This window comes from Mirounga leonina, unplaced genomic scaffold, assembly GCF_011800145.1.
Source record: "Mirounga leonina isolate KUSES-001 unplaced genomic scaffold, KU_Mleo_1.0 Mir_129, whole genome shotgun sequence".
Classification (NCBI taxonomy): domain Eukaryota; kingdom Metazoa; phylum Chordata; class Mammalia; order Carnivora; family Phocidae; genus Mirounga; species Mirounga leonina.
Window position 1 is genome coordinate 46,751,994 of NW_023270323.1, and position 8,925 is coordinate 46,760,918.

The window sequence follows — 8,925 nt, forward strand, 5'->3', positions numbered from 1 at the left end:
GATCTTAAAAGTTATCACAAGAAAAAAGTTTCTTTTGCAACTAGGTAAGGTGACGGATGTTAAATAAATTTATTGTGGTGAATCAAAAAGAATGAAATCTTGCCATTTGCAACAACGTGGATGGAACTGGAGGGTATTATGCTGAGCGAAATAAGTCAATCAGAGAAAGACATGTATCATATGACCTCACTGATATGAGGAATTCTAAATCTTAGGAAATAAACAGGGTTGCTGGAGTGGTGGGGGGTGGGAGAGATGGGGTGGCTGGATGATAGACATTGGGGAGCGTATGTGCTATGGTGAGCGCTGTGAATTGTGCAAGACTGTTGAATCACTTATCTGTACCTCTGAAGCAAATAATACGTTATATGTTAAAAAAAAAAAAAAGATAGCAGGAGGGGAAAAATGAAGCGGGGGGGAAATCGGAGGGGGGAGACGAACCATGAGAGACTATGTACCCTGAAAAACAAACTGAGGGTTCTAGACGGGAGGGAGGTGGGAGGATGGGTTAGCCTGGTGATGGGTATTAAAGAGGGCACATTCTGCATGGAGCACTGGGTGTTATGCACAAACAAAGAATCATGGAACACTACATCAAAAACTAATGATGTAATGTATGGTGATTAACATAATAATAAAAAATTTATTGTGGTGATCATTTTGCAATTTATACAAATATCAAATCATTGTTGGACACTCGAAACCTCTATACAGTTGGCCCTCCAACAACATGGATTTGAACTGTGCAGGTCCACTTATAACACAGATTTTTTTTTTACAGTACAGTACCATAAATGTATTTTCCTTATGATCTTAATATTTTCTTTTCTCTAGCTTACTTTATTGTAAGAATAAGCATACAGTATATAATATATATAAGATACAAAATACGTGTCAGGGCGCCTGGGTGGCTCAGTTGGTTAAGCAACTGCCTTCGGCTCAGGTCATGATCCTGGAGTCCCTGGATCAAGTCCCACATCGGACTCCCTGCTCGGCGAGGAGCCTGCTTCTCCTTCTAACCCTCCCCCCTCTCATGTACACTCTCTCTCTCTCTCATTCTCGCTCTCTCAAATAAATAAATAAATCTTTAAAAAAAAAAAAAGATACAAAATACGTGTCAATCAACTGTTATCAGTAAGGTCTCTGGTCAACAGTAGGCTATTAGTAGTTAAGCTTTGGGGGAGTCAAAAGTTATATGTGAATTTTTGACTGTGTAGGGGATCAGGGGCTCTAATCCCTGCATTGTTCAAGGGCCAACTGTAATGTTATGTCAGTTATACCCCAAAAGAAAAGAGTATTTATTGATGGGGCGCCTGGGTGGCTCAGTCGTTAAGCGTCTGCCTTTGGCTCAGGTCATGATCCCAGGGTCCTGGGATCGAGCCCCGCATCAGTCTCCCTGCTCAGCGGGAAGCCTGCTTCTCCCTCTCCCAGTCCCCCTGCTTGTGTTCCTGCTCTCACTCTCTCTCTATGTCAAGCAGATAAATAAAATCTTTAAAACAAAAAAATTAAAAAAAAATTATTTATTGAGTGTATACGGTAATTGAAGGCTGGTTGTTTTGTCTTGTTTTTTAAGATTTTATTTATTTGATGGAGAGAGAGCGCACAAGTAGGGAGAGCGGCAGGTAGAGGGAGAGGGAGAAGCAGGCTCCCCACTGAGCAGGGAGCCCGATGCGGGTCTCCATCCCAGGACCCCGGGATCATGACCTGAGGAGAAGGCAGACGCTTAACTGACTGAGCCAGCCAGGCACCCGTGAAGGCTGTTTTTAACATTTCTTTTTTAGTTTTCCAATAGAACAATTGCCCTAGTCTTCTCTGACAAACATACTGTTTTTACAATGACCCACAGTGAGATCGCAGGGTATTTCAGGTTATATAAAGAGTCAAGCACACCACCATATTGACTTCCAACAATATTTGCTCCTATTACTAGGGGTGGAAATCCCTATGGGAAACTTCTGAAGTCTAATGGTATTAAATCCAGGTTAAAAAATAATCAAGGGGCGCCTGGGTGGCTCAGTCGTTAAGCATCTGCCGTCGGCTCAGCTCATGATCCCAGGGTTCTGGGATCGAGCCCCGCATCGGGCTCCCTGCTCCGAGGGAAGCCTGCTTCTCCCTCTCCCACTCCCCCTGCTTGTGTTCCCTCTCTCGCTGTGTCTCTCTGTCAAATAAATAAATAAAATCTTTAAAAAAAAATAAATGAGCTTAAGTCTTTTCCCTTTAAAATTGTTGGTTCTCACCTCCTTTTGAAAGGAGGTGTTAAAATTAAAATTCTAATTCAAGGATTCTCACACCTTAGGTTTTTTTTAAAGATTTATTTATTTGAGAGAGAGAGCAAGCAGGAGTGCAGGGGGACAGAGGGTGAGAGACAGAGAGAGAGAGAGAAACTCAAGCAGACTGCCGACTCTCTGCTGAGTGCGGAGCCTGACACAGGACTCGATCTCACAATCCATGCCAAAACCAAGAGTCAAAAGCTTAATCAACTGTGCCACCTAGGCACCCCACACACTTTAGGGTTGTTTTATTATTACTCAAGTATAATTAACACGCAGTGTTGTATTAGCTTCAGGTGTATAATATAATGATTCAACAATTCCATACATTTTTCATTGCTCATCAAGATAAGTGTACTCTCAATCCCCTTTTCTGTTTCCCCCATCCCTCCACCCACCTCCCCTCTGGCAACTACCAGTTCATCCTCTGTATTTAAGTCTGTTTTTTATCTCGTTTTTTCCTTTGTTCTGTTTCTTAAATTCCACGAGTGAAATCATATGGTATTTGTCTTTCTCTGATTTATTTCACTTAGCATTATACTCTCTAGCTCCATCCATGTTATTGCAAATGGCAAGATTTCATTCTTTTTTGACTGAGTAATATTCCATTATACATATGAGACACTCTAACATTAACAATTATCTCAAGAAGATTAAAGAATTGTTTGTCCTTTTGAATTACCTTTTTATTATAAAAGACAGGCTCATGGTAGCAAATCTGTAAATGACAAAAAAGAAAAGAAAAATTACCCATGTATGAGCACTGTTAGTGTATTTCCTTTCAGTCCTCTATGTACACAAAATTGGAACTATTCTGAATAGTCATGTATCCTGTTTTTATTTTTTCACTAAAAACATGAGTCTTACGTACTTTTTCTAAAATTTACAAAATATTTGCTCATAAAAGTATTTTTAGTGTGCACAATAAAAAGTAAGGAACATCTCCCACCCCAACCCCAAACCTTAGCTGTAAAAACTTGGAAGTCCTAGGTGTGTATTCTTATATTTTTCTCTACCATAAGCATTTTGCCATATTATTAAGTGTTCTGCAAAAAAAATGCTTCCAAAGATGGCATTGTATTCTACCTTATAAATATGGCATACTTTAACCATTTTCCTAAATTAAAAAAAAAATTTGTCATACTGAAGCCACTCTATTTCCTTAGATTTTGTTTCTAGAAGTAGAATGACAAGGTCAAAAGGTACGAACATTTTCGACTCTTGGTATCTACAGATAGGTGGCCCCAACTCACACTCCCCTCAGCAGCATATCAGCATGCCAGTCTTACAAACCTAGTTTTGATGAAGATTAATATCAATCCAGTTAAATATTTGATAAGCACATTATTACGCTGAATCGCAATCATTTGTATGGGTTGCCGCTTGTCAGTTTAACTAGACTGTGAGCCAGAAGACCAAATCTATGTCTTTTTTATCTGTATACTTCTACAGACTAGCATCATACACAAAACATTCACTTATTCAATAAATACTTCTCAAATGTCTGCTAGGTGTCAGAGGTCAATCTAGTTTCTGGAGACACAGCTCTAGTGGATGTTATGTTCTAGTGGGGAAACACCAAAAAATAAAGGTAAAATTATAGTTTGCCAGATAATAAATTCTATGGTCAAAAAGCAAGTCAGGGAAAAACTGGGGAAGATGGAAGGGGTTTTCCCTATTTCATATGGAGCAGTGAGAAAAGGCCTCACTGATAACCTGGCATTTGAGCAGATACTTGGAGCAGCGACATGCTGTGCGGGGATGTGGCAGGAAGAGTAGTCCAGGCAGTGCAAAGGCCCGGAGAGCATACCTAGGATGTATGAAAAGCAGAAACCCAGTCTGGCTGGGACAGTGAGCGGAGAGTAGTAGAAAATGGGGTCAGAGAGGTAGTGGGGAAACTCACCATGGAGGACTTGCAGGCCGGGTCAGGACTTTGTCTGTTATTCCGTATGAGATGAGGAGCCATTAGGAAGCCTTTGAAAAATGACATGATTGGACAAATTTTCATAAAATCACAAGCTGCTGTGTCGAAATAGAATGTGTGGGCTAGGATTATGGGGGTACCGGTTAAGAGGCTACTTTGGAAATTCAACTGATACGATGATGGCTGACATTAAAGTAATAATTGAGATGATGAGAAATGGATTCTTTGAAAGTAGAGTCAGTGGATCTTGCTAAGGTGTTGAATTGTCCATTGTATGAGAAATGCAGAAGAACCAGACTTAAAGTCAAGATTTGGGCCAACTGAAAAAATGAAGATGCCATTTACTGAAAAGGAAAAAATTACAAGAGATTCTTTGAAGGCAAGGTGAAGAAATTGGGAGTTTTGATCCCAGGTTTTCATCTCTAAGGCCTTCAGATGATGAATAGTGTCATACCGATTTAGCTGTTTGCTGAGCTACCACATTAAACTAATATTAACCCTCAGAATCACATAATTTATCAACCTGGGTAAGAACTTCTGATGGTTCAAGAACACTTTTTTAGGGTTGACTTGTTCCCTAATGCTCAGACTGTTGATTGTGCATTTGAATGAGAGATGAAGTCCAGTTCAAACTATTTTAAAACGAGAAATTTACATATTCAAGGTAACACTAACGAGTTGTAGCCTTAAGTTACAGCCTAAGACCTAATTATACATCAATACATTTTTAAGAACTAAGCTAGAATTTCTTTCCCCTTCCTCCAACAACAAAAACTAGGTACTATAGATGGTCCCTGACTTATGATGGTTCAACTTACAATGTTTTGACTTTACGACGGTACAAAAGAAATACACATTCAGTAGAAACCATACTTCAAAATTTGAAATTTGGTATTTTCTCCAAGCCAGCAATATGTGGTAGGACACCCTCTTGTGATGCTGGGCAGCAGCAGCGAGCAGCAAATCCTACTTAGCCATGCAAACACAAAGGTGAAGTGATATACTTAAACCATTCTGTACCCATACAACTTTTGTTTTTCACTTTCAGTATTCAAGAAGTACATGAAACATTCAACACTTATTATAGTCTTTGAGTTAGATGATTTTGCCCAAATGTAGGCTAATGTAAATGTCCTGAGCACATTTAAGGTAGGTTAGGCTAAGCTGTGATGTTTGGTAGGTTAGGTGTATTAAATGTTTTTTCAACTTATGATTATCTCAACTTACAATGGGTTTATGGGGACATACATCATTGTAGGTTAAGAAAGATCTGTACTTTGTTGTACACTATAAAATACTCTCAAGTATTAAAGAGATTAGAATTACTTTATTATATTAGCACTGTCTAAAAAGAACGGTGAAATGGAAATGTTCTATATCTACACTGTATAACATGGTAGCCACTAGCCACATGTTAGCTGTTGAGCACATGAAAATGTGGCTAATGCAACTGGGAAACTGATTTTTCAATTTTACTTATTTACATGGTAATAGTCCCATGTCACAAGTGGCTACCGTATGGTAAAGCACAGCACTATACTGTTACATCCTCTTGATGTAACAATTTTCAGGGAACACAAAACTCTGGAAATTGGCTGTGTACTTGTTAAATTAGAAGAAGATCCCTTAATGTATAAGTATTTTCCCATCTGTGTAGAACAGAGGAAATATATACTATAAACTTGCATGTGGGTGTGCAGCATATATACACCAATATGTATAAGGACACATCATAAGCTTGTAATACTAGTTTTCTCTGGGAGAAGAAAATGGGTAACTAGGGGTCACAGTTGGAAGAGAGAGTGTTCCCGATGTATCTGTTTGAACATGTAAATGTTTAATTTTAGATCACATAAATGTTTCATCTACTCAAATACAACTTTAGGGTATTTTATAATTTTTTGATTAATGCTAACCTACACACCTTTCCCTAAATATTTTTCCTACATGGTTCAAATCAAAGACTGACAGTTGAACTAAGTATCATCTTCTGAGTATGTCTCTAAGGTGGTCTGTAAGTAATACTTGAAAATAAATCTTAGAAGTGACAGCCAATTCCTCAACTTCTATAAAACATCAATGTCCCACCCCAACCCCACCTCACCAATCCCCGTTTCAAGTAGTCTAAATTAGATGTGGCTTGGTGTTCTGACTACTGAATATTAACTCACTGGCTTATTTTACAATAAAATGATTATTTTGCTTCCACTTTCTGTTAAGTGCTACTCTTTCTGGGCTCTTGTGCTCAGCAGAGTGACTTGTAGAGAGCCAAATTTATCTGAGTTCAAATTTGGACTCTGCCTTTTAGCAGCTGCATATCCTCAGACATTATAGATCTACTGTATCTCAGTTCCCTCATCTGCAAAAAAAGTAAATAATAATCTCTACTCCACTGGCTCTTTGTAAGGATTAAATGGGCGAATATATGTAAAATGGTACCTGACATAAAAAATTCAAATTATCCTGTTGATAGCTATCATAATACCAATAGGTATGTTTTAAGTCTATTTTAAAGCCTCTATAAGCCCTTAAAGATACAGATACGATTCTGTATTTTGCTATGCCAATTCTAAACAATTGTGCTTCTATTTTCATTTTTTTAAGATTTTATTTATTTATTCGACACAGAGAGTGAGCACAAGCAGGGGGAGCAGCAGAGGGAAAGGGAGAAGCAGGCTCCCCACTGAGCAGGGAGTCTGATGTTGGGCTCAGTCCCAGGACCCTGAAATCATGACCTAAGCCGAAAGCAGATGCTTAACCGACTGAACCACCCAGGCACCCCTGTGCTTCTATTCTCAATAAATTTGATTTGGGGAAGGGGACTATGTGCTCCTACAGTACCAAATTACTTTCAGTAATTACTTTGGTTTAGTTTCTTATAAAAAAGAAAATACAGTGGGAATTCCTATATTAGCATTAGTAGAGAATTCAACGTGGGCCCCAGGGCAGGCTAGCTCTAGGTTGCAGCTTTTAGTGTTTTTGTGGTTTTTTTTTTTCTCTAAATATGCTATATAGACACATCTCAGAAGAAATAACCTAATTAACATGTTTAAACAATCTAGTTTTGTCAAAATGTGGTAATATATACCAATAAGGGATATAACATTTTGGGTTTGTGCTTTTACAAAATACATGATATCCTAATGGTATGTTAATAACAGTTCTCTTTATCCTGAAAACTGATTATAAAATGATTAAGAGTTGTTCTATTTTGGTTTTGTAAAACCAGGAAACTTACAAACTAACAAGCGTACTCAACGAATAATAAATTTTGTTCAAAAATACAGGCATTTTTTGGGGCGCCTGGGTGGCTCAGATGTTTAAGCGTCTGCCTTCGGCTCAGGTCATAATCCCAGGGTCCTGGGATCGAGTCCCACGTCGGGCTCCCAACTCAGCGGGGAGCCTGCTTCTCCCTCTGACCCTCTCCCCTTTCATGCTGTTTCTCTCTCGCTCGCTCTCTAAAAAATAAATAAAATCTTTAAAAAAAAAAAAAACAGGCATTTTTAAGGTAAAATATATCAATCTACAGTTTACAGTTATTAGTACATGAAGTAAAGGAGGATTTAAGTTGATGAAACATTTATTTATCAGGAGGAAAAAAAACCCCCAAAACTAGTCAGTGATCTGCTCTTACTTACATATGACATTTATTAAGGAAACCATCCTGAGGGACCAGGACCATTTTAATCTGCCAGCACATCAGACAGATGAAATACAATATAATAGAAACAAAAATTTTCTTTTCCATAAAACCAAAGTCTAGGGATGCTAGTAAACTTAATGCAAATATAAAGGCTGCCAGACCAATCTTCTACATAAATGCCTTCCAAATTTCCATTTCAGACACAGGGATGAAGGATTTAGGGGAGACAATCTTTGAATCAACATTTTACCTTCAATTCTTTGCTTCACTGACTTCTGACAGTTTGGCAAATTGGGGGTCATCACATTTAAAAGAAATGCCAAAGCTTGACAAATGCAATCTAAAAAAGATAGTATAAACTCTAAATGCCTGTGCAATTTTCAGTAGTTCCCAGCATTCCACCTCAAAAAGTTATCAGATTTAAAACTTAAGTCATTTCCTTTAGACGGTATAATTTTAGCAAAAAGCATTTTTCAAATTATGGGATAATTAAGGTAACACTAAAATCACATACCCAAAATTCAAGTCTTACACCATTTTGTTATTCTGAGTTATTTGGTGTGTGGGTAGGAAGATATATGCAAAGATTAACTTTGTTTTTGAAAATTCTCCAGTATAATCCTATCTCAGTTTCTTCAGTACATGTTCAGGAATCCCCCTCTTTGGAATTGGATATTTTTGGCCACCAAGACAGTCCACTTAAAAATAGGTCTCCATCCCTCATCCTCCCTAGTGCCATAGTCTAATTAATAATGTGCCACCTTCCACAGTTTGGGGCCTACTACTTACAGCTGATAGGAGATCCATTCCCAGCCAGGGCTGAAAACAAGCATATTCACCTTTGAGTTCCGGAGGTCAGCTTAGTACAAGTAGGAGTCGTGGGCCCTTGACTGCCCTTCTCACTGTCCCACCTTACTTTTGCAATTATTCTATCACAGAAGCTATTTCCCTTGAAAATATAAGATTTATATGCTTACATGTTCAAATGCTATGCATCATCAGATCAAGACTTAAAAGTTAGAAGCATTAATTTGGAAAAACACAAAAACAAGAAACCAACTAGATATTCTCTCATTTTTTTAAAAAAG